We start from the raw sequence: 26,255 nt of genomic DNA on the forward strand, positions 1-26,255 counted from the left end.
ATCCCTCCCACGAACACTCTCATTTTGGTTTTTGTGCCTGTCTTCCTTAGTCCTTCTGCATGAGATTGCTCTCTTCCGCACCCGTCATCTAACCGTGTTCTCAAGTCTCAGCGTTCCCCTCCACGAAGCTCTGGATTTCTCTAGGCCTTTCCGACATGCGACTCCGTGAGGAACATCCGTATTCTAACAACTGTGAGAGCTAACTTTTACTGCGCTCCTATTAGGTACCAGGCACTGTCCTCAGCAGGACGGCCTACATAATTTGTAGGGCCCAGTGCAAAATGAAAACATGCGGCCCCATGTTCAAAAAGCAAAGTGCTGTTAAAGGTACTAAAATATTAAGTATTTTCCTTTCTTCTGTGGTCTGTCTCTGGACCCGAAGGGTGTTTTTTATTTTCTATTTAATGTCACTCTCCCTGGGGGCACACGGATACTCCTGGGGGAGTGCCTGGGGGCCCTGTCCTGCCGGTCAGCGTTCACAGCCACACCCACCAGCTGCTGCATCCCCCTCGACAGCCTCCGGACCAGCGCACCACGCCCTGGCCGCGGCCGCGGAAGCTGCCGCCCAATCCCGGGCAGACAGGTGACCCCCGCAGGGCATTGCAGCCTCCGCACCTGGACACGCCTGGGGGGGGGGCTCTGCCAGCGCTGGGCGGGGCGGACGCTGCCGGGTCCTGACCCGAGACGCCGCGGGCCACACGCCCGACCCCGACTCTCCCGCGCCCACACCCGGCGGCCGGGGGCGGAGCGCGGCCACGGTCGCGGGGCGGGGTGGGGCGGGGCGGGGCGGGGCGGGGCGGCCAGTGGGCGAGGGCGGGGGAGCGGGCAGCCGGGAACCTGCCCGGGGGAGGCAGGAGGCGGGACCAGGCGTGAGTGCAGCCAGCATGCCCGGGAGCACGTTCCAGTGTCCCGGGGGCCTTCACTTACAAAAGAGAAGTTCAGAAGATAAAATTAAGAATTGCAAGACGATGACCAGAGAACATTCATTCCCAAGTGTGGGACCCTTGACCACGGGGCCCTGTCACTGCCCTCACTGCCTGCCCCTGCAGCCAGCCTTTTGTGGGATTTACTTCTTTCCTCTTCACAACAAGCCTGTAAAGCTAGGTGTTATTATTGTTTCCATTTTACAGATGAGGAAGTTGAGGCACAGAGGGAGTAAGTATTGTGCCGGACAGAGATTGTGGAGCAGGTGGAGGGGGTTCTAACCCAGGCCATCTGACTCCGAGCCCACATTCTGGACGTTATCCACGCCACCGCTCTGAAAAGGATGTGTGCGCAGCAGGTATAAGTTAAGAACAGACAGCCAAACATTTATGGTTCATTCAGGTCCAGCTGGCATTACAGCCCTGTCCTCGCTGTAGTTTCTTTCTTTTTCTTTTTTTTCCAACCTAAAACTGTTTTGTTAATCCTCTCCCAAAGCAGAAGTAGCAACATTAGGACAATGCGAGGCATCAGTTAGGAGATTAAGTGCCTATGGAGTTAACTGAAACTCCTAAGGCTGGTTGGAAGCATGCCCCTCTGCTGGTTGCCTTCCATAATTAGCTCAAGAAGCACACTTTGTTCCTCCTGTGGGTTTTATGGCTTGGCACGAAGTGAAGATCCTGGTCAATTGTGTTAAGGAAGGACTTCAGGAGCAGGTGCGAGTGTCAGCCAGGACTCTGAGGAATCTTCTAGAACATTACAGTAGTTCTTTTCAGTGCCCACACTTCCTAGCTTGCTTCTCGTTTGTTTCATTGAAAGTGGGTAGGATCTTTGAAGATTTTATTTATTTTATTTTTTCCCCCCAAAGCCCCAGTAGATAGTTGTATGTCATAGCTGCACATCCTTCTAGTCGCTGTACGTGGGACTCGGCCTCAGGATGGACGGAGAAGTGGTGCCTCGATGCGCACCCGGGATCCGAACCCGGGCCACCAGCATCGCAGTGCGCGCACTCAACCACCAAGCCACAGGGCCGGCCCAGGATCTTTGAAAATACAGTCTCAAAACAATTACTGACTCCCCTTATCCACCTGTATTTCCATTTCGTCGTAGTTATGGTTGAGACGCAGTTAGAAAGCTGCCTCAACGATTTAGACATAGCCAGTGGTTTGCTGGTAATTGTTTAATGAACAGCTCTCTGAAATATAATTTTTAAAAGGCTGATTTTTAGTGTTTGATGATTTCCATGGTGCAGACGCTACACTCTGACTGATTTCAGGCTACCAGGGTGATGTCTGCCTGCTTGCGCACATTTTAACGGTCTGCTCTTGCAGGCTGTGAGAGCCAGCACACCTCCAGCTCCAGCATACTGTGGACATAGCCTTTCGTTCAGGCATCCTAAAGTGCTTTGACTGTCCTAATTGTCACAACGATTGGGGAACAAGGAAAAGGAGCTACGGTATAGTATTATTTTGTGGTGGAATTAACTAAGATTCCAACACAGAATATTTGGCTGCAAGTCCCCAGCAAAGACCCAGACTTTAGAGAAGAGGGATGTGGACAGTGTCCAGCTGCACTTGTGCTGGATGAATCCGGCTTGGGGATGGCTGAGGTTTGCCGCCCTGGAGGGCCACAGTCTTTAGGAAGGAAAGACCGTGAGAACAAGAGGCAGTAGTAACTGGATGGCTAAATGGTGTGATTTGAAAGGTGTGGGGAAAGTCCCAGAGCAAGGATAGGGCCTGGGACCTCCGAGGGTGCTCAGGGTACGTAACTGTGGGGAGGATGGCAAAAAAGAACCAAGGGACTTAAATTATTTAATTTAGTTGTAGAAAAAGTATAATAATGAAAGAACCTATTTCTCTCTACTTTGTATTAAAATTCCGTTTGACTGCTAACTGAATTTCTCTCGAATGTTTCTCCCATTGCCCCTCCCCCAACATCATTACTGCTGTCGTCATCCTCACTAGTATTTATTGTGTGTATCCTCAGAGTACCAGAGTTTAGTTTAATCAGGCTCGGCCTTACTAACTTGTAGAAGGAGTTCCCATTAGGCGACATCTCTGCCAATCTCTCCTCACCGAGTCTGGGATGGGTGAGAGGGACCCATTTGATGAAAGTTCTATTATGCCTTTGGATAGATTCTTCGCAAGCATGTATCTCTCTGTGGGGATAACCTCATAGGGTAGCTCCATTCCTTTTTCTGAATGGGCTAGCGTGGAGGACAGGGCAAAGTCTCATAAACCTTCTGATGTCAAGGAGGGTAGCAACATTACAAATGAAAAGATAGAAAAAGTACGAAAATATATATAAAAAAGGAAAATGTACATAAATAAAAACTTCATTAAATAACATTCACTGATTTTAAATGTGTATGATGTTCTTGTTGCTACTTACAAATAGAAAGATGAAAGATGGTTTGGTGGGAGTAATTGTTTGGGGGAAAAAATCAATTTAACGGCACTTTGCTTTCAATTTCTGCTGCCAAGAGAGCTCATGCTGTATCTTCTAATTCAAACATAAGTGTCTCCAGAAACCTTTGGATCCTATACTACAAAGCCCCATCTGTTTTACCCTCTCCAAATTAGCATTTTAGCTTAATTCACTTATGAATTTTCTGACATTTGCTTGATTTCCCCACTCTTGTTATCTAAAATCACAACTGGCATCTTTTAGATTTGGATTCAACTTAGCAAATAATTTTTAGCTTTTTAAAATCCTTTTTAGTAGTAAGCAGGGTGTAAATAAAGAAAATGTAAAACATAATGATGCAAATATATATGTACAAGGATGTGTATTTGAGCATTGTTTGCCATAGCAACAACTGGAAACACATGTCTAGGAATTGACGGGTGGTGAAAGCAACCATTGCTCAAAGGAGTCAAATATCTATTGACCAATCCATCAATCCATCGATCAATACATCCTGATATGGAAGGCTGATTGTAATATATTAAGTGGAAAAAAGCAAGTTGAAAAATCAGTATACAGACAGTTTTATGTATAGAAAAAAGCAAAGCTATATACATGTGAGGGCACAGAAAGCAGATTGCAAGTCAATCCAAGTGAGGAGTGTCATGATCTTGGGGGGTTGGGGACTGGGCAGAGCATGGAGGTAGCACAGGGGACAGTCACAATTTTTTCCCACAGGTTTGTGTTGTGTTCTTCCACAATAAGAATGTGTGCATTCATGTTATCTTGTAATTAAAAAGTCCAAACCAAAGCAAAAATTCTTGAATTATTAAGCATATATAATAAAATAGCAAATGATACAAGTAAGGGTCATCAGAAATTTTGAAGATTTCCTTTCTATTCCTGTTTTGAGTAATTTCATCTCTATACTCAAGGCGAAATAAAAAGGAGAGAAATTTAAAACACATGTAAGATAAAATTATTAGAGTCGCAGATAACAACCAGTGTATGTATAATTGTCTGTCTAGTAGTGTAAACAGATTACAATTTTAGGTAGGATACAGGACAGAGGCAAATATATTTGCATGTGTAAAATTTTGTTTTGGGGGAGGACATTTTCCTAATAATAATGATAAAATTGCTATTACTGTATGGCAAGCAATGTCTTAAATAATTTTACTTTTGTTAACTTGAGTAATCTTAATGACAACCCAGTTAGGAAGATTCTGTAGTTATTCCCTTTTACAGATGAGAAAGGGAAGCAGAGAGAGGTGAAGGAACATGGCCAAGGTTGCACAGCTTGTAAGTGGCAGAGCTGGGATCCAAACCCAGGCAGAATGAAGCCAGAGGTTATACCTAACCACTTCCCTAAAATCCTAAAGCCAAATAAATACAAGCATTTGTGAGGCAAGTGCATCCATGGGCTGGAGAGCGAGCGTTGCTCCCAGGAGCTGGTCCAGCAGCACCACCCTTCCTCTGAGCTCCCCGTACCCACCCAGGCTGCCCTTGGCAATTTCTCCCCATCTACGCAGCCAACTTTTTCTTTGGATGCTTATTTTCTGGTATTTTTGTGTTACTGCACTTAGTTGAGGAGGCTAATGTGCCTTGGGAAGCAGTTACAGAAAGAAGACACCAGAGAAGTTGGGGTACTCTGAGTTGGGGCGATGGTTAGGCACAAGGAATAGGAAATAGGTCACAGCAAGAGACTGTGCTGCTGGAGGTGCGGGGACTAAACTAGGATTTATTCGCTGCTCAGCGGCCAGGACAGGAGCATTCCTCAGGCTTTCTCCTGCGCTGCCTGTTGAACTAGCTATAGGGTGGAGGCTGGTCTGAATCACTTTTGCAGTTAAAAAGGAAGGAGGAGTCAGAGCCCAGACTCCAGGGATTTATAAACTCTGGTAATGTGAGAAGGGCATCCACAGATGAACACAAAAGAGAAACAAATATTTAGCTGAAGATTTGGGCTTTGGATCACATGCAGGTGCCAGCTGAGTCGTGTGACTGCGGGTAGGTGACTTAATCTCTGAGAGCCTCTGTTTTCTCAGCTTTAATACGGAGGAAGTGCACCCATGCCCTGGGGCTGTGGTCAGGGTTAGAGGAGACAATGTATGCAGAAGAGTGCGGCTCTGGGCTCCCTGTCAGCCTGGCGGGGACGCTCGGGGCTCACTTCCTGCCTGATGGCTCCTTCCTGCCTCTGTCCACAGGCGTCAGACCTGCATGTGACCTGGAGACTCTCCCTGCCGACTCCCGACCCCTCTCCCCTTCATCTTTCACGGACGTTCCCCCAGGAAGTCTCTCAGACTTCAAACTCCACCTTGGCATGTGCTTCCGAGGGCATGTGCTTCCCAGAAGTCTGGCGCTGGCCCAGGGGCTAGAGAAGTAGCAACACGCTCCCCACAGTGAGAAACAGGGTGTTGAGGAAAGAGGTCGAGACGGAGGGAAGATGCAGGCCACTCTAGTGACGGGTCAGCCCGCGTGAGATGGTGGGGAGTCAGCTCCACGTGGCGCACCGTCTCTGTCTCCGGGAGACGAAGTTCCCAAGCAGGAAGTAAACTCTGAGGCCGAAGGTGGCGCTGACAGGGAAAAAGAAAGCTGGGGACTGATGTCACCTGGGATCTGTTACCCTCAAAGGGACCCCAGAATCTGCGTCACTCGAGACCGGGCACAGGGCGTAGATCCTTTTGGATGTACACAGCCCCCTTCTTTGTCTACATCTTTTAGTCTCATTCTCTCCTCAGAATTTTCCAGTCTTATTTCAAGAGTTTACTCGCCCAGCCAGTGAGCTAGAAGCTGTGAGGCGCCGCCCAGATTCCCTTCTCTGGGCCAGTGCGCCCACCCCAGCCGCTGTGAGGAAGGTGGTTGCCAGCAGTTTACCGCTGCCCCTTCCTCCGGGATGTTGTCCTTGGCTCAGGGGAGCCAGCCGGCTGGGGTGTTTGCTGTCCCACACCCCCAACCCAAGGGTGACCCACAGCCAGTGACCACTGACTGACGTGGAGGTAGGAGGGCTGCTCTTGTCTCAAGACTGTACTTCCAGAAACCACATCTCTGCCCAGCTCATTCTCCTTCCTGCCCTGCCTCACTGTCTCCCTTAGGGTCTCCCTGAAGCACACTCCCTCCACAAAACGCGCCACCTGAGTCCCTGCCTCAGGCTCCGCGTGAAGGGAGCAGTGTCTACAGGGACACTCAGGGTGGGATTCTTGGGTTGGCTCACTCATCCAGCCGTGAGGACCTGACCTAAAACTGTCAGTGTATCCCAAAGTGTGACCCATGGAAGCAACTAGAATACTTGCTTAAAATGCAGAGTCCTGGGCCCAACTCTGGTTCCACTGAACCAGAATCAGCTGGTGGGCCAAGAAAATTTGCATTATTGATAGGCTTCCAACTGTACTCAAATATACTCAAGTTTGCACACCACGGAAGTTTGCTGTCTTCTTCATTCCTTCCATCACTCCTTCCATTGTCACTTAGCACGTTCTTCTTCCTTCCTTCTATTACCATTGCCCTAAACTAAGTGAAGACTCTTGCACCTCTCTGTTTGCACAGCCCCTGCTGCCCCTTGCCCAGGGCTGACTGTCAGATGGGATGTTCTCCCTCCATGGGACCACCTCAATTCCTCTCCTTCACCTTGCAAAGGACTAAACGCCTATACTGTGCCCTGGACACTTTCTTATATTCTTCTTTACATCGTTGGGAACCCGTCTTCCCATGACATTTCCCCTGATCTGTACTGCAATCTGTTTGAGGACCCTGATTGTGGCTTAAACTTCTTTGTATCCCCCCATTCAACATTATGCAAGCATTTAATAGTTTCACTCATCCATTCATTCAGTCAATAAATAGTTATTGACTATTATGTGCCAGACACAGTATTAGACTCTGGTGATACAAAGATAAATAGACTGTTCTTGTCTTGGTGGAACACACAATCCAATTGATTAAATGCTTTCAAGGGTGAATTTATTGTAAAGGTATCTCTAAAGACAGCATAAAAAGGCTTTCATTCGTTTATTCACTCAATAAATATGTGTTAAGCATTGATTATGTACCAGGCGCCATGCTAGGTACAGGGAATATGAATGTAAACAAAATAGAAATCGGATCTGTCCTCCAGAAGCTTATGGTTTAGTGGAGGAGACATACCAATTATATGATTATACAAATGTATAATTACAAAATATGTTAAGTGCTCTTAAGAAAACATGCAGGGTGTTAAAGCACCTGGCCATATTGAAGGTTAGGTAAAGATTTAATCAGGCAACTTAGGGAGAAGAGATGAGAAAACTTTCAAGGCACAGGAAACAGCATGTGCAAAGGCCCTGTAGTGAAAGGGAGCTTGGCTTCTGGGAACTGAAAGAAGGCAGCAGAGTGAGCAGCAGAGAGTGATGGGGAGACGTGAAGGGTGGCGTGAGATTAGATGTGGGGTAAGCAGGAATCAGCTCTGCAGAGCCTTGAAGGCCGCATGAAAGATTTTGCTCTTCATTCAAAGAACAATCAGAAGCCAGTGAAAGGAGTCAGTCAATGTGAACTTAGCAAATGACAGGGCTCTCTGTGTGGAATGCAGCAACGATGCATGATCTGGCCCCTGCTTAGCCTTGGCCTCACCCCTGAAGCCCTTTTCCACGGGGACCTCTGCCCAGGCTGGTCCCTCTGCCTGGGGTGCTCTTTCCCTACCCTGTGTGGGCAGGTTCACAGGGCGGAGCTGGAAAGCATCTCCTCCTCGCCGTCTGCTCAGCCACACTCTCCTCCACACACACTCTCCTCCGTGATGCCCCTCTCGATCTGTCTTAGCCCTGGGATTCTTTCCTTCCTGTGCTTATTGCAACTTGCAACAATGTTATTTATTTGACTTGTTTTTGTTTCTGATCTTCCTCAGATAAGCGTTGGGAGGGAAAGACCACGACTGCCTGGACTCTCCCTGCCTGATACAGCGTCCATGCAGGGTGGCTGCTGATAGGCTCTGTGGGGAGACCGGGCCGTGGGGTCAGAGTGGTGCCCAGTGGGGCCCAGCGGGGGGACTCGGCGATGACTGCTGCGGTTGAGTGTGCAAGAGACCAGGGGAGAGCGGGACTCACTAGCAGTCCTCAAGCTTTTTGGTCTCCGGACGCCTCTCACTCTTAACAGCTGTTGACAACCGTAATGACTTGTCTGCCTGGGTTATGGCTCTCAGGATTCGCCATTCTAGAGACTAAAGCTGAGAAAATTTAAAAATCTTTATTAATTGATTTTAAATAAGCAATAATAAGCCCATAATATAGTAAGTTATTTTTTATGGAAAATAACTGTGTTTTCGCAAACAAAACAAAATTTAGTGAGACGAGTGCCGTTGTTTTACATTTTTATGAATCTCTGTAATGTCTAGCTGATCGGCAGCCAGCTGGATCAGCTTCTGCATGTCCTCTGTTGCGGCATCTCCTGCCAGGTAGCCTCTGGAAGTCTCTGCTGTACACTCATGAGAGAGTGAGAATCAAACAGGCAAATAACATCTTAGTATGAAAATAACTTTGGGGGCCGCCTGGTGGCGCAGCAGTTAAGTGCGTGGGCTCCGCTGTGGCGGCCCGGGGTTCACAGGTTCGGATTCCTGGCGCTCACAGACGCACCGCTTGTCAAGCCACGCAGTGGCGGCGTCCCATATAAAGGAGAGGAGGATGGGCATGGATGTTAGCCCAGGGCCAGTCTTCCTCAGCAAAAAGAGGAGGATTGGCAACAGATGTCAGCTCAGGGCTGGTCTTCCTCACAAAAAAAAAAAAGAAAAGAAAATAGTTTTGGCCTGTGGACGCCCTAAAAGGATCTCAGGAACATCTCCTTGCCCCCAAGGGACTGGACCAGGCTTTGAGAACTGCTGGATTAAGGAGATATTTAGGAGGCAAGATTGACAGGCCTGAGTTGTGTTATTATCATTGCTAATGGTTCCTGCGTGTTTGTGATATGCCGGGCACGTGTGTGACCTTCACAACAGCTCTATGTGGCAGGCACTGTTAGTGTCCCATTTCACACAGGAGAAACTGATGACTTGAGGATGTTAATCAATACAAATTTTGCATTTACGTACATATTTGTCTGTGTATACTTTTTTTTACGATGAAATTGGACATTTTTATTTTTAAGAAAGTGACCAAAACAGCTAATGACAGATTTTAGAGTTTTTGGATGGTGAGGCTAAGCCCGACTCCAAACCATGAGCCTCCCACATGACAGTACCCTCTGTTACCATCTATAATTCCATTACTTTTGAAATCGAACTTTGATTTAAATGTACTTTTGAGCCATTTCATTTTTAAGAGCCCATTTGGGGATCTTAAAAATTAATTAAATCTTCTGTCTTCGAAGTTTAATTCTTCCACTTTTGGCATATTATCTATGGCTGTAAGAAAAATTGCCAATCACTTGGGTAATTTGCACCTAAAATAAAGGTGCCGAGAAGTTGAAATTAGAAGCAGCGAGAATAGTAGTTCCTTGGTTCCTCCTGCTAAGGTTTTGGACCAGAATTCACAGATCCTTCCTCTGCTCTCACAGCTTCCTTTTTCAGGCGCTGGGTTCAGTGCTTGCTTATTTTCACCATGTCACATTTCAGCTCCTTCTGTTCCGTCTCTCCTTTCCTGTCTGCTGCCTAACCGCTCTGCCTCTGCTCCTTCCTCTTCCCCGTATGGATCCCACTTTGCATCTCCCTGGTCTACACCTCCCCAGATTCTTACGCAGAGTGGCAACCATTTTTCCAGAGATGTCCCATGTCCCGAAATTCCCCTGAAACTGATCAAGCCCAGATCCCGTGTCAGGTACTATAGTAAGCATTTTATATGGGTTATCTCGTTTTGTGCTCACAAGAAACCTCTGAGATTGGTCTTACCCACTTTACAGAAGGGAAAATGAATTTGAGAGTGCTAAGTAACTTGCCCAGAGAGCCATGGCCAGCACAACCCGAGAGCATAGAGGCATTACTGGAACCCAGGTCTATCTGACTTGAAAGATTTGTTCTAAGTCACTGAGCACTCTTTTACCTCTGTGCCTTTTTAAATGCCATGTCCTCTGCCTGCTTTTCTTAAACTTCAATTCAAGTACTCAATTCAATTCAAGAAAACCTCCCTCGCCTGTTTGCCTCAGGAGCCCCTCTCTCTGCTCAGGGCACCCCGGGCAAACCCCGCATGCTACATTTGGTTCTTGTTTGCTTTCTCCCTGGGGTAAAGACTCTGCTTTTCATCTCTGAGTCTCCACCTCTAGCACTAGTCCCTGGCAAACAAGAGGTGCCTCCTATTAATAATTGATATTCTTTTTTTTTTTTGCTAAATTAATTAACAAATGAATGAAGTCCATTTGTAGTCTGGAACCTGGACTAAACATAGTGATTAAGTGTTGTTGAAGTAGTGTGCTTTCGAGGTACACTCTAGGTTAACAGATTAGTGGGTGGACCATGGTGCTTTCCACAGTTTTACTACAGTGTTTCTTTGGGAAAATACCATCCAAATTTAAGGAATGGGCTTAGACCATCACTCTACCAATTTATGGACTGCCCTTGAAGCTGCCTACTTCTTATTGTCTATTTAGAATTTACCTCAAGGATAACTGGCTGTCTCCCTGTACATTTTTTGTCATTCATTCATTCATCCTGCTCATTGTTAAGGGCTTACTACTTGCCAGCCACTATTCTAGGCACCAGGGCCCCTGGTGGACAACAGGGTCCCTGAAATCAGAGGTTCAGTGTAATGCAGACGAGCAGTTACAGCCGTGAGGGAAGAGAAACACGACAAGGTGCTGAGCTCAGAGCGGGGACAATTAATTCTGCTCAAAGAGGTTAGAGGAGGCTTCCAACAAGAAGTGGTACTTACCCTGAGTCTTGTTGAAGGCCCTGCTTTCTCAAGCTGCCTGGTAAACACCACTGTCACTCTATCTTGAATAGGGATGTTTAAGGATGTTTATGAATTTTAAAAAGTTTATAGTAACAAGTGTCTATTGAGGGGCCTGGGATTACATTTTAAGAAAAATGGCCACCCCAGTGTAGACTATTGCCCTGATGGTATTGATCAGTTGTCTAGTTGGTCCTAAATGGCAGGCACACACCTGTCTGCAACATCTTAAAAGAAAGAGGATGAAGTCCATTCAGGTGGCTGTGTTGTGAACATTTCATCACGCCGATCGTGTGTGGTCATGATGATGCTAGCCTCTGCTCAAATAAATAAATAAAGGTTTCTGGCAACCAGTGTACTCTGAGGGCCCCTCGGCTAAAGTAGTTTAAAATATGGGTAAAGGAATTCATGCTGCATTTGACAAACCCTGAGTCCTACTCTAAAACCTGATCTAAATAAGAAGTTTTCATGGGGTTCTAGAGCTCTGCTCCTGGAGGGCAGAGATGAGTGCCTGCCTGACACATGGGAAGTGCTCAGCAGGTCGGTTTCTCAATGCTTTGATGCCTGACACCTGCATGTCACTGCTTTCATACCTGAGATTACACACCTAGATGGAAGGATTTCACCTGGAGAGGTGTGTATGGGGAGGAAGGGCCCTGCCGTGCCCATTAAGTCTGGAAATATCCTTGATTGTCTCCTGGGCCCTGAGTGATGGTGGGAATGAGTGTATGGACAGGGGATGCTCCAGCTGTCCCACACGTTTTGGCTGAGGCTCTGTAATTACTGTGACCTGTGAGCTGTCTGGGATCAAGACCAGAGCAGCCCACTCTTGGCTTGTCTTCTGAAGGAGGGCCAAGTAGTGAGGTGGAAAAGCATAAGACCTTTCTGGTGGACTCCAGAAATCTGGGTTTATATCTTTACTGGGTATAGTTATCTATTGCTGCACAACAAACTACCCCAAACTCACAGCAGCTCAGAACTACTTTCAAAGACCCTCTCCTCGACCAAACCTCAGCCAGGATCCTCTGAGCCCTCTTCTCGATGAGGCCTCAATCTTGGCCTATGAGAACTGCAAAATCTTGGCACAACTTTTTGTCCACCCCTCACACTAAGTGACTTGGACAAACACTAACCTGGTTTCTAACAGCTCAGGGCCGTGTCCCTGGCGTGACCCAGCCCCCTTGAGTTCCTGCCTGGGAAAGCTCAGGCTGCCAACAGAGTTTTCCATTTGAGATTTAACCTCACCAATACCTCCCTTGCCTAACGATTCTCATTAAACAGCCTCCCTACCTGCTTTTTGTAATTTTCCACTTCTCTGACTCTGCTCAAGCCCTCGGTGGTTCCTCTTCCCTCCTCTCCCATTCTTCCCATAAAACACCCCATCTCTCTGGACAGATCAGAGTGAGCTCAGCTTATGCTGAAGTCTCTCTCCCCTGCTGCAGTAGTCTGAAGAAAATCTGTCTTGCCACCTTTGGCAAATGTCCAGCTCTGTTTCCCACTTACACTATAATAAACACTTACTAACTCACACAGTTCCAGTGGCCCAGGAATTCAGGAGAGCCTCAGCTGGGAATTTCTGGTACAAGGCCTCTCAAGATGTAGACTGGGGCTGCACTCACCTGAAGGCTTGACTGGAGCTGGAGGGTGTTCCAAGGTGGCTCCCTTACAGGGCTGACAAGTTGGTGCTGGCTGCTGGCGGGAGGCCTCAGCTTTCACCATGTGGACCTCACCCAGGGCTGCTTGAGTGTCCTTGTGACATGGCAGCTGGCTCCAACACAGTGAAGAGAGAGAAGATGGGAACCGCAACGTCTTTTATGACCTAGCCCTGGAAGTCACACAGTCACTTCTGCAGTATCCCATTGGTTTCACAGGCCAGCCCTATTCACTGGGAGAGGGGATTCCAAGGCTGTGGATCCCGGGAGGCAGAAATCATTGGGGGCCATCTTGGAGGCTGGCTGCCATAACTCTGCTAGTAATCCGTGTCATGACCTAGGGGAGGTCACTGAACTCTCCGGGCTAGAACAACAAGGGGAGGGCTAGGCTTGATCTATGAGGTCCCTCCTAACCCTGATTTTATCTTCTATTAAATGAGAGAGTTGGTTAGTGAATGAAAGAGTTAATGTGCCTACAGAAGCATTTCTCACAGAGAGTAACTCATCTGCCAGGGTCTGGCCCAATTCCTAGATTCTGGGGGCTTGTTTTGGGGGGTGGGGGTCGCAGCAGCTGTCTGGGTTTCCCATCATTTCTCCTCTCACTTCCGAGGTCAGGGAGGTGGGAGGGGACGTGAACAGGTGGCTCCTGACTAGGCTGGCTTGGATCAGTCTTGATACAAAGACACTAAGGATTTGGAAAGGAAAGCATAAGTGGGGGAAATTGGCAGGCTTCCCTTGGAAGGAGCTGGTCCTAGTTTTGCTCCTTTTAGGAGTTTTGCACCTGATTAATGATTCTGTTCAAGATCTGCTGGAACCTTTCTCCATTCAGCAGTGCCAGCTCTTTCCTCCTCTCTTAACACTTTTTTTGGCTTAGTCTCAGTCTCCTCCACCCCCAACTTGTTCTTGGGGCAAACCATTGGTCCAGCGGTCTTCCTCTGGAAGGGCAGGAGAGGCTGAATGGCAGCCCCGTGGACTCCTCCTGAGTTAAGGGGCTGAGAAGCCATTACAAGTGAGGGGAGCTCAAGTTCAAATCCCCCTGGGCCCTTGACTCTGAGCTGCTCTTGACTTTCTCAGCAAGTTTCCTTCTGAGCAAACGTTGTCACTTTCAGAGAACAGTTCCTGGTTCTATTCTGCCTTCCCCAGAAATGACAGGAGGAAGACAGGGAGCAGGCACCCAGACCAGGAAGATGAGAAGGAGTTGCTGTTATTCACGATGTGAAAAGAAATCCCGCAGCTGCCACCCCCTTTCTTCTGTCCTCTTCCCCATTCCTTGCACAGTCTTATACAGGAAGGCAAAGCCTTGACATCAGGTCTCGTAATGGACCGTTACAGCGACGGAGTCTAAGTTTCTTTCGTATTCTCCCCCTTCCCACAAGAACAGGTTTTTAACACTCGTTGACTGGTCGTTTGGCAAATCGCTCTTCCTGTAGACAGCTGTCAAGACGATTGGACTTTGGTTAATCCGGGCGGTAAGGACGCAATAAAAAGATGTGGGATCTGTTCCCACCCTGTGCTCCAGCCCTGGCCCAGCCCTCCTTCTCACTCGACTTTCCTCTCTGCTCTGCCTGTCCCCGACTCTCCTTGCCCTCCTCCCACGCTGCTCTTTGTTCAGCAGGGATCCGAGGAGCCCCCCCCACCACCTCCGAGAAAGCAGACGGTTGTAGGCTTGGCTGAGTCGGGGTGCCAAGTCCTAGGCGGCCCGAGGAGCCAGCACAATGCTCCTTTATGCCTCGCTGCGTGCCCTCCTTCCTGGCCCTGGCTGCCAGTGGGCTGTTTTCCCTTAGTCTTTCTTCAGTATTTCTTTTCCAGTTGACTTAGTCATTACGGGACATGGGCGGGGGAGGAAGGACTCCGGAGGCCGGGCCTGGCGTTGGAGCCTGAGTGGAAGTGGGGCTCCCTGGCCCTGCAGTGACATCACCAGGAGGTCATTGGTCACATTCCAGGGGCCCACCTTCCTGGGCTTGCTTCCGTGGTCACGGTTAGACGCTGGGCCTGTGTCCTGGTAGCTGGCTTCCTGGTAGGGGGGGTTCTAGCTGCCCCCAGCCTAGAACATTTCTCAAAACAGTAGTGATTTGGAGGGGGGTGTGTGTGTGTGTGAGTGAGGCCCTAATTGCTCAGCCCTAGCCTAGGCACAAAGTAGACTGACACACTTGGAAAAGAAAACTGCTGCAATTAAAGGCAAAGGATTGATGTGGGAGTGGATGAAGGCAGAGCTGCCAAGATCAGGGCCTTGGGGAGGAGGGGGCGGCTTTTAGTCTGTGGATGAAATCACGAGCAGCTAGGTGTACCCCCTGGGCCCTAACCAGCTCCATTAGTCCAGCCTGGAAGTGGGGACTGGGAGGCCCCCTTCCCACTCACAGATTTGAGTCCTCCTTCAGTCACATGTTCAAGGGGCTACTGGAACTTCCAAGAGCTACGTAACATGGCATTGACATTAAACATCTGCTTTACGTTTTTTAAATTTCAAATTAAACTCTTTAAATTTATCATGAGACAACTGGAGTTTCGTTTTTGAGGTCCTGGGTTTCGTGGGGAAAATATAAAAGTTAATATGGAGAACAAAGGTCAGTCCTGGCAAGGAAGACAGAATTCCCCGGCCTCCGGCTTTCCTCGTTTCCATAACCTCAGACAAGTGCATATCTGCCGGATATGTTGCTGAGGACGAGGAGTAGACAACCGTCATAGTTTGCAGTTGACACAATGGAACAGGGCAGAGGGGAACCGGGGGCAGATTTTCAGGTGTGGTACTGTTAAGGAAAGCTCACTCAGAGCGTCGGACAGAACCAACGACAACGCGATTGGAGAGGTGGCTCCGAGCCAGGTGTAGAAGACACTGCTCCTCAGACCCTGGGCTGCTCCAGGCTGGGTGGGTGGTAAGCACCTGCTCCAGGCCGCATACTAGACTATTGAAATGTATCTCTGCCAGCCTTTAGGTAGATGCTGCGCCCACTCTCCCCACCCCGCTCCCCCACCAAAATCTGCTCCTACCCACTCTAGGCCCCTCCTGGAGCTTCCTAAAATCTAGCTGCTAAAGGGTTAGGACCAGCATAGCTGGCATCCAGGACCCTGTTTCAGCGTTACAGCTAGTATCCGTTGTCAAACATTTCGAATATTACCCCTGGTTATACTGATGACTATAATATGTGTTGGCAGAGATATTTGGAAGGAGCTTTGCTGTGGCAATGCTTGAAGTTCTGATTCATTGAAACTGAGAGTTCTGGTACATGGGGGGGCCCATGGCATTAAACTCGTTCCTAGACATCAAAATTTGATTTATTAACATTGGCAACAGTTACAGGCCATCTTGCCAACAAAGTTTCTGAAATTGAAATCGCATGAAACTTTCCTAGTTCCTGCTAGTGCCACATACGCCCTTTCCTTTCGAAAGCAGCAAATTCACTTAAAAATAATTAAGAAAAGATTGATGGGATTTTGGAATTATAATGAAGAATATGATCTCATTAGTAAGTCATGAGTCGGGGCCAGGCACTGTCAGATGTGTGCACTTCTGCATAATTGGAAGAAGCCGATGCAAGGGGAGCTAATAACGGCATGGATTAAAGAATTAAAATGGTTTCCCTTTATACTTCTCCGCTGTGCTGAAATTCTCCCTTTTGCAAAGATTCAGAAAGATCTCTTTCTAAAGAACCCTATCAAATGTAACTGAGTTGGTGAAAAAGAAAATGGCGGTAACAGAATTGAAAGGACTAAGTAGAAGGTATCTTTCCACTGAATCTATCATCAAGTATCATTTAGGTCACTAGTCCATGACGAGAAATGTTCTCATTCTCTTATTTTCAAGTTCACATCTGAGGTGAGCATATTTTGAAAAGAGCCAGTAGATTCATATTGTAAATTTCATGTACTCTCTGATTTGTACCACAGAATAAACAGAACAATTACCTTTCAGAAGAGAGACACAAGCTTTGAAAAGGCTACAATGAGCTTAGAGACAAACAAGATGGCGGTCTCATTTCTGCCACTTCCAGCTGGGTGACCCTGGACCGATGAATCAGTCTAAGCCTTGATTTACTCATCTGTAAAATGGGAATAGGAAAACCAACCTCTCAGGTTTATTGTGAGAATAAAATGAAATAACATTTACAGAGCGGGTATTCATTAAACATTATTTATTTTTTCTCTTTTCATTAGAACCTTACTTTGTTGACATTTCAAAGTTAACAATTTCCCTTTCTTCAATTCAAAGGAACAAACATTCACTGAGAGTCTGCAAAGTGCAGCATGTCGTGGAGGAGTACAGCAATGAGTGGGACAGTCTTTGAAGGGACTTATAATCTTGTTGCAGGCGGGATGAAGGAGATGGACAGGTGTGCACCACTTATACACAAAACAGAATGGGTTAGATGCTGCAGAAGTCCAAGAACACTGGAAGTTGCCAAAAGAGGATGGTTGCATGAGGGTGTACGAGGAGCTGATGCTCAGCTGGTATGCACTATTATGCCCATTGTTAAATACTGAAATCCTTTTGCCCTGAGCCCCTCACTGTCCTCCCCCTACCCCACCTGCCTTGTCTCCCTCCCCTGGAAACCACAGACCACCCCCAATCCAGCAACAAAGGGTTAACATCCATCATGGCAGAGACCTAGAGGCTGTTCTCTGTCAACAGCTAGTTTTTGTTCTGATTGGATGGTGCCTATGGTGTGGCAGTGGTGAAATATTTCAGTATCACCCTTGGATGTGTGCGAGGGATAAGGGGCTTCATAAGCTTGCTGGTGTAAGAAGGGAACCCGACAAGAAGAGTGGGGTTTTGACAAGTAAAAATCAGGAGAGGGCATTCCAGGTAGGAGCAACAGCATGAATGAAAGCAGAGAAGAAACAAAATAAGACATTGATTTGGGGAACAGTGAGGTGGAACTGGTGACATGGTAGAAGACAAGGATGAAAATATTATCAGCAGATTGAGGAAGACCTTGACCTTTAAGTGAGAAGGCAACTTTAGTTGAGAGGCACTGAAGATTTTGAGCAGGGAAATGATGGAAGATTAACTTTGAATTAGTATATAAGAAATAATACGGAGGCAGACAAAGCAGTTGGTAGAGTCTGTGGTCCAGGAAAGAGATCATAGGAGCCTGAATTAGGATACTGTTAATGGAAACAGAAAGGAAAAGTGGGATATAAGAAATATCCTGGAAGGAGATACTACAGAACCTATCAACTGACTAAAGATATGGTCCCTCACAAGCTCCTTGGAGAGATAGAATCCGACCCCAGAATCTGACCCTCCAGACATTATTCCAAAAGAGTTTGAACATGCTAGGAACCTGACATTAGGCCAGATAACGACACTGTGCTTCACATCCCTGTCATCCTCACCACCGCGCAAAATGTAAGCCTCCGCTTAACTGTATTCTCATTCTCCTACTGTGAGGGCCTCCCTCCCTGACCTGTGTTTGCATCATGACCCCTCCTCGCTTTCCATGGAGCCTTCTAGCTAACGCTTACTGAACATCTCCCATGTGCCAGGCACTGCGGAGGGTGCTTTGTATATATTGTCTCATGGAAAACTCTTTACCTCCTGGTTTAACGAAAGGCTCCCTGCAGAGCTGTGGTGAGTGGGGTGGTTTGTTTATGCAAACCCCATACAACAAGGACTCGAGATCAGTATTCTCGCAGTTCCTGGTTACCCACCACTGTTTCCAAATCATTAAACCTCTACCCTAGTATAAAACTCTTCATGCTCTAAGGTTTACCATTTGGCTGTATTACTTTTTACCCCTCCTCCATGCCATCTACTCAAATCCCGGTCACATTTATGTATTCATTGAAGGCTTTGGCACAGGTTTAATAGTCTATCCTGTCATCCCGAGTGACTTCAGTGCCCGTCTGAATAATCCTTATAAAACTCTAGCCCGAGGTTCCTTTACCTCCAACTCCCGTAGTCTTCCCCTCCTGTCTCTTTCAGCCACCTGTTCTAAAGGTACACCTAAACGTTGCCATCCCTGGAACAAAGCATCCTTATCAGAGATACCAGTATCGAACTCTAACTTCTTATCTTTCCAGGTCCCTCAGACCACAAGCGCCACCTCCAGTACAATGTGGATTATGAGTGGTGACAGTGGGCATCTTTCCTCATTCCTAATTTCCAAGGGAAATCTTGCAACATTTCTCTATTAAGTATATTTGCATAGGTTAATTTTATCAAATATTTCAATGCATCTATTAAAATGATTTTTCTCCTTTATTTTGTTAGTGTGCTAAATTATATTGTCTTTTAGTGAACAAATTTTACATTCATGGTATACACTCAAATTGGTTATGATGTGTTTGCTTTTTACACATTTTCAGAATCAGTTTGGCAGGGCCGGCCCCATGGCTTAGCAGTTAAGTGCGTGTGCTCCGATGCTGGCGGCCCGGGTTCAGATCCCGGGCGCGCACCGACGCACTGCTTCTCTGGCCATGCTGAGGCTGCGTCCCACATACAGCAACTAGAAGAATGTGCAACTATGACATACAACTATCTACTGGGGCTTTGCGGGAAAAAAATAAATAAAAAAAAAACAACTATAAAAAAAAAAAAGAATCAGTTTGGCAACATTTTATTTGGCATTTTTGCATCTATGTTTATGAATGATATTGGCCTGTAAGTTTTTATTTTATTTTTTTCATGTAATGTCCTTGATAGGTTTTGCAACAAGGTTATGATAGCCTCATACAATGAGTTAGGAATATCCTCTCTTTTTCACTTATCTGGGAGAGTTTGTGTGAGATTGGTTTTCTTTCTTTCTTACATGTTGACAGAGTTCACAGGAAAAGCCAGTTGGGCTTGCGGTCTTCTTTGGGAAGGGATCTGAGCCCGGGCTGCCAGCAGTGGAGTGTGTGCACCCAACAGCTACACCACGGGGCCAGCCCTGGGAAGGTTTTAAATTACAGATTTAACTTCTTTTATAGTTATAGGACTATTCAGGTTTTCTATTTCTTTTTGTGTCAGTTTTTTCATCAAAATTTTCAAATCTTTGACAAAGTTATTTATAGTATACTCTTATTATCTCTTAAATGTCTGCAAGATCTGTAGTGATGTCTCTTTTTCCATTCTAAATATACTTTCTGGTTCCTCTTTTCATCTTGAGTGTCTCATCAGAGATCTATCAACTTAAATTCTTTTAAAGAATCAAATAAATGAATGCTCCTAAGTTTTAGCTTTTCACTTTGAATTTTTATCTATCTTTTATTTCTGGCTCTTTAGTTACCATATAAGTGTATCCCTCCACCCCTTGTGCCCACCCTCTACCCCCCTAGCCCCTGGTAACCACCAAACAGTTGTATCTGTCCATGTGTTGGTTTACCTTCTACATATGAGTGAAATCATGCTCTGTTTGTCTTTCTCTTTCTGGCTTATTTCACTTAACATAATACCCTCTAGGTCCATCCATGTTGTTGCAAATGGGATGATTTTGTCTTTTTTTATGGCTGAGTAGTATTCCATGGTATATACTTACCACATCAGCTTTATCCAATCATCAGTAGAGGGACACTTGGGTTGCTTCCATGTCTTGGCTATAGTGAATAATGCTGCGATGAACATAGGGGTGCGTAAGCCTCTTTGGATTGTTGATTTCAGGTTCGTTGGGTAGATATCCAGTAGTGGGGTAGCTGGATCATAAGGCATTTCTATTTTTTTTTCCATACTGTTTTCCATAGAGGCTATACCAGTTTGCATTCCCACCAGCAGTGGATTAGGGTTCCCATTTCTCCACAGCCTCTCCAGCATTTGTTGTTTTTTGTCTTGGTGATTATAGCCATTCTAATGGGTGTAAGATGATATCTTAGTGTGGTTTTGATTTGCATTTCCCTGATGATTAGTGATGTTGAGCATCTTTTCATGTGCCTATTGGCCATCTGTATACCTTCTTTGGAGAAGTGTCTGTTCATTTCCTCTGCCCATTTTTTGATTGGGTTGTTTGTTTTTTTTGTTATTCAGTTGTGTGAGTTCTTTATATATTATGGAGATTAATCCCTTGTCAGAAATATGGTTTGCAAATATTTTTTCCCAGCTGGTGGGTTCCCTATTCATTTTGATCTTGGTTTCATTTGCCTTGTAGAAGCTCTTTAATCTGACTAAGTCCCACTTGTTTATTTTTTCTTTTGTTTCCCTTGTCTGAGTAGACATGGAATTCAAAAAGATCCCTTTATGGCTGATGATGAGTAGTGTACTACCTATATTTTCCTCCAGGAGTTTTATAGTTTCAGGTCTCACTTTCAGGTCTTTGATCCATTTTGAGTTAATTTTTGTGTATGGCAAAAGAAGATGGTCTACTTTCATTCTCTTGCAAGTGGCTGTCCAGTTTTCCCAGCACCATTTATTGAGGAGACTTTTCTTTCTCCACTGTATGTCCTTAGCTCCTTTGTCAAAGATTAGCTGCCCATAGATATGAAGTTTCATTTCTGGACTTTCAATTCTGTTCTATTGATCTGTGTGTCTGTTTTTGTACCAGTACCATGCTGTTTTTTTTTAAAGATTTTATTTATTCATTTTTTCCCCCCAAAGCCCCAGTAGATAGTTGTATGTCATAGGTTCACATCCTTCTAGTTGCTGTACGCGGGACTCGGCCTCGGGTTGGACGGAGATGTGGTGCCTCGGGGCGCGCCTGGGATCCGAACCCGGGCCGCCAGCATCAGAGCGCGCGCACTCAACCGCTAAGCCACGGAGCCGGCCCCCATGCTGTTTTAATTACTATCACTTTGTAGTATGTTTTGAAGTCAGGGCTTGTGATGCCTCCAGCCTTGTTCTTCCTTTTCAGGGTTGCTTTAGCTATACGGGGTCTTTTCTTGCCCCATATGAATATGAGTATTCTTTGTTCTATTTCTGTGAAGAATGTCCTTGGGATTCTGATTGGGATTGCATTGAATCTGTAGACTGCCTTAGGTAGTATGGACATTTTAACTATGTTTATTTTTCCAATCCAAGTCCATGGAATATTTTTCCATTTCTTTATGTCATCATTGATTTCACTCAATAATGTCTTATAGTTTGTATTGTATAGGTCTTTCACTTCCTTGGTTAAATTAACTCCTAGATATTTTACTCTTTTTGTTGCAATTGTAAATGGGATTGTCTTCTTGAGTTCTCTTTCTGTTAGTTCGTTGTTGGTATATGGAAATGCAACTGATTTCTGTAAGTGGATTTTGTACCCTGCCACTTGGCTGTAGTTGTTGATTATTTCTAATAGTTTTCCAATGGATTCTTTAGGGTTTTCTATATATAAGATCGTGTCATCTGCAAACAGCGAGAGTTTCACTTCTTCGTTGCCTAATTGGATTCCTTTTATTCCTTTTTCTTGCCTAATTGCTCTGGCCAGAACCTCCCGTACTGTGTTGAATAAGAGTGGCGAGAGTGGGCACCCTTGTCGTGTGCCTGTTTTCAGAGAGATGGCTTTCAGTTTTTCCCCATTGAGTATGATGTTGGCTGTGGGTTTGTCATATATGGCTTTTATTATGTTAAGGTACTTGCCTTCTATACCCATTTTTGTTGAGAGTTTTTATCATAAATGGATGTTGGATCTTGTCAAAAGCCTTCTCTGGGCCGGTACCGTGGCTTGGCGGTTGAGTGCGCACATTCCGCTGCTGGCGGCCCGGGTTCAGATCCCGGGCACACGCCAGCGCACCGCTTCTCCGGCCATGCTGGGGCAGTGTCCCGCATGCAGCAACTAGAAGGATGTGCAACTATGGCATATGACTGTCTACTGGGGCTTTGGGGAAAAATAAATAAATAAAATTATAAAAAAAAAAAAAACCTTCTCTGCATCTATTGAGATGATCATATGGTTTTTATTCCTTGTTTTGTTAATGTGGTGTATCATATTGATTGATTTGTGGATGTTGAACCATCCCTGTGTCCCTGGTATAAATCTCACTTGATCATGGAGTATGATCTTTTTAATGTGTTGCTGTATTCGGTTTTGCCAATATTTCATTGAGGATTTTTGCATCTATGTTCATCAGAGATATTGGTTATTGGTCTGTAGTTTTCCTTCTTAGAATTGTCTTTGCCTGGCTTTGGTATCAGGGTGATGTTGGCCTCATAGAATGTGTTGGGAAGAGTTCCATCTTCCTCTACTTTTTAGAATAGTTTGAGAAGGATTAGTATTAAGTCTTCTTTGAACGTTTGGTAAAATTCTCCAGAGAAGCCATCTAGTCCTGGACTTTTATTTTTTGGGAGGTTTTTGATTACTGTTTCAATCTCTTGACTTGTGATTGGTCTATTCAGGATCTCTATTTCTTCTTGATTCAGTTTTGGGAGGTTGTATGAGTCTAGGAATTTAACCATTTCTTCTAGATTATCGAATTCATTGGCATATATTTTTCATAGTATTCTCTTATAATCTTTTGTATTTCTGTGGTATCTGTTGTAATTTCTCCTTTTTCATTTCTAATTTTATTTATTTGAGCCTTCTCTCTTTTTTTCTTGGTGATTCTGGCCAAGAGTTTGTCAGTTTTTTTTGTCTTCTCAAAGAACCAGCTCTTTGTTTCATTGATCCTTTCTACTGTTTTTTTTATTTCAATTTCATTTATTTCTGCTCTGATTTTTATTATTTCCTTCCTTCTGCTGACTTTAGGCTTTGTTTGTTCTTCTTTTTCTAATTCTCTTAGATGTAGTTTGAGGTTGCTTATTTGGGCTTTTTCTTGTTTGTTAAGGTGGGCCTGTATTGCTATGAGTTTCCCTCTCAGGACCACTTTTGCTGCATCCCATATGACTTGGTACAGTGTATTTTCATTTTCATTTGTCTCCAGATATGCTTTGATTTCTCCTTTAATTTCATCAATGATCCATTGGTTGTTTAGTACCATGTTGTTGAGTCTCCACAGCTTTGTCACTTTCTCGGTTTCTTTGTGAGTGGTTTCTAACTTCATGGCATTATGGTCTGAAAAGATGCTTGTTATCATTTCAATCTTCTTATATTTGTATAAGTATGCCTTGTTTCCCAACATATGGTCTATTCTTGAGAATGTTCCACATGTGCTTGAGAAGAATGTGTAATCTGTTGTGTTTGGATGGAGTGCTCTGTATATGTCTATTAAGTCCATCTCATCTAGTTTTTCATTTAGGTCCATTATTTCCTTATTTATTTTCTGTCTGGATGATCTATCCATTGATGAGAGTGGGGTGTTAAGATCCCCTACTATTATTGTGTTATCGTTAATATCTCCTTTTAGGTTTCTCAATGGTCACTTTATGTACCTTGGTGCCTCCTGTATTGGGTGCATATATATTTAAAAGTGATATGTCTTCTTGGTGGAGTGTCCGTTTTATCATTATATATTGCCCTTCTTTGTCTCTCATTACCTGTTTTATCTTGAAGTCAACTTTGTCTGATATAAGTATGGCAACACCTGCTTTCTTTTGTTTGCCATTAGCTTGGAGTATTGTCTTCCATCCTTTCACTCTGAGTCTGTTTGTCTTTAGAGCTGAGATGTGTTTCCTGGAGGCAGCATATTGTTGGGTCTTGTTTTTTAATCCATCCCACCACTCTGTATCTTTTGATGGGAGAGTTCAGTCCATTTACATTTAGGTTAATTATTGGTATATGGGAGCTTGTTATTGTTATTTTATCGCTCTTTTTCAGGTTCTTTTGCATTTCTTTTGTTTCTCATCCCATGTGTTTCAGACTACCAATTCAGTTTGGTAGTTCTTTATCGTGTGTGATTCTGTTCTGATTATTTGGTTAGTGGTTACCATGAGGGTTGTACAAAAAAATCTCGTGGATGTGATAGCCCACTTTTTGATGGTCTCTTATATTGTTGTCACATCTTATTTCTTCTTGTGTTGTGGATTAGTGTTTAACATGATGAGGTTAACTGGAGTGTGCTGAGCCAAAGAAGGAGGAGCTGGAGCACCGCTGGGCCAAAGAAGCTGGAACTGGAGTGTGCTGGGCCAAAGAAGCAGGAGCTGGAGCATCTCTGGGCCAAAGAAGCTGGAACTGGAGTGCGTTGGGCCAAAGTGGCTGGTGCCAAGTCAGCTGGAGCCTGAGCACAGGCCAAGACAAAGCAGCTGGAGCCAGGGGGATGGGGGGCAGTCCAGCTGAAGGAGCTGGGCCCGTGGCACGGTGGAGCTGGGGAAGCTGGGGCCGTGGCTTGGTCCAGCTAGAGCAGCTGGGGCTGTGGCGTGGTGGGCCGTGAGCTGCTGCTGCCTCTGGTGGGGGAGCAGGCTTGCCCTGCTGCTGGTTGGGCCCGGGCACCTGGGGGCTGCTGCCAGTAGGGGTGGGACTCAGTCACACTGCCCCTGCTGGTGGGTCCCTGGCGCCTGGGGGCTACTGCCTCTGGGGGCGCTGCTGAGCTGAAGCGCTAGTCGGGTGGGCCAGGTGGGGGAGGGGCGCTTACTCAGAGGTTTCTTGCCTCGCTGTCGCTCTCTGCTCTCCTAAGGGTCTAGCTTGTTGAAACTACCCTTGCAACAGTTCTGTTCCCTCTGTAGGGGGATCCCCTCGGGCTGTGAGGGGTCTTGGAGTGCGCTGGTTTTTACCCAGTGAGCCTCCTCTCCCCCTCGTCTGAGAGCCGCGTGGTCTCAGTCTCTGGGTCGCAGTCCTTCCGGAAGGAAGGGAGCTCCTCTTAACTCCTTCCACTTACTCTGGGGATTCCAGCACCTCAGTCCGCAGGTGTACGGGTGCCTGGGTGCCTCAGACGTCCCCTGTGTTGTGTGAATAGCTTCTGTTGGAATATGAATGTCCTTTTTGTTGTGTCTTAGAGGGGGAGAGTTCAATGGGGGAAGCTCACTCTGCCACCATGCTGATGTCCTGTTTCTGGCTCTTGACTCATTTTCACCTTACATTTCCCTGAGCCTGCTCTGTTTACTACTATACCTAAGTTTGAACCTCTAGGTCCTCCTTGCTGTGGGGCTGCCCGTTCCAAATGATCTCATCAGATGCCTCACCTCTGGTCTGTGAAACGTTGAGAGTCTGCCCTACTTTTTTTTTTTTTTAATTTTTAATTTAATTTAATTTAATTAATTAATTTATTTTTAATAATTTTATTTGTTTATTTTTTTCCCCCAAAGCCCCAGTAGATAGTTGTATGTCATAGCTGCACATCCTTCTAGTTGCTGTATGTGGGATGCGGCCTCAGCATGGCCAGAGAAGCAGTGTGTTGGTACACACCCGGGATCCGAACCCAGGCTGCCAGCAGCAGAGTGCGCGCACTTAACCACTAAGCCACAGGGCCGGCCCTGCCCTACTTTTCAATCCACGTACTTTCTATATCTAGATGCTACTGTGTTCCTGCCTTTGATCACAGTCCCGAGCCTGGCCAAGACTTTGGATAGTTTCTGTCATGGCAGGAAGACTTTAGGAAGCATCTAGGTGGGCCTGGGATGGGCTTAAGAATCAAAGTTTCTTTGGAGTTATTGCTTCTCTTCTGTTTCTGCCTTTAGCCTGCTTTCTTGATGCTTGATGATGGCCTGTTTTCTTGTTTGTTTGTTTTGCTCATATAT

Source organism: Ceratotherium simum, chromosome 1, assembly GCF_057802395.1.
Source record: "Ceratotherium simum simum isolate JZ-2026a chromosome 1, ASM5780239v1, whole genome shotgun sequence".
NCBI classification, from domain to species: Eukaryota; Metazoa; Chordata; class Mammalia; order Perissodactyla; family Rhinocerotidae; genus Ceratotherium; species Ceratotherium simum.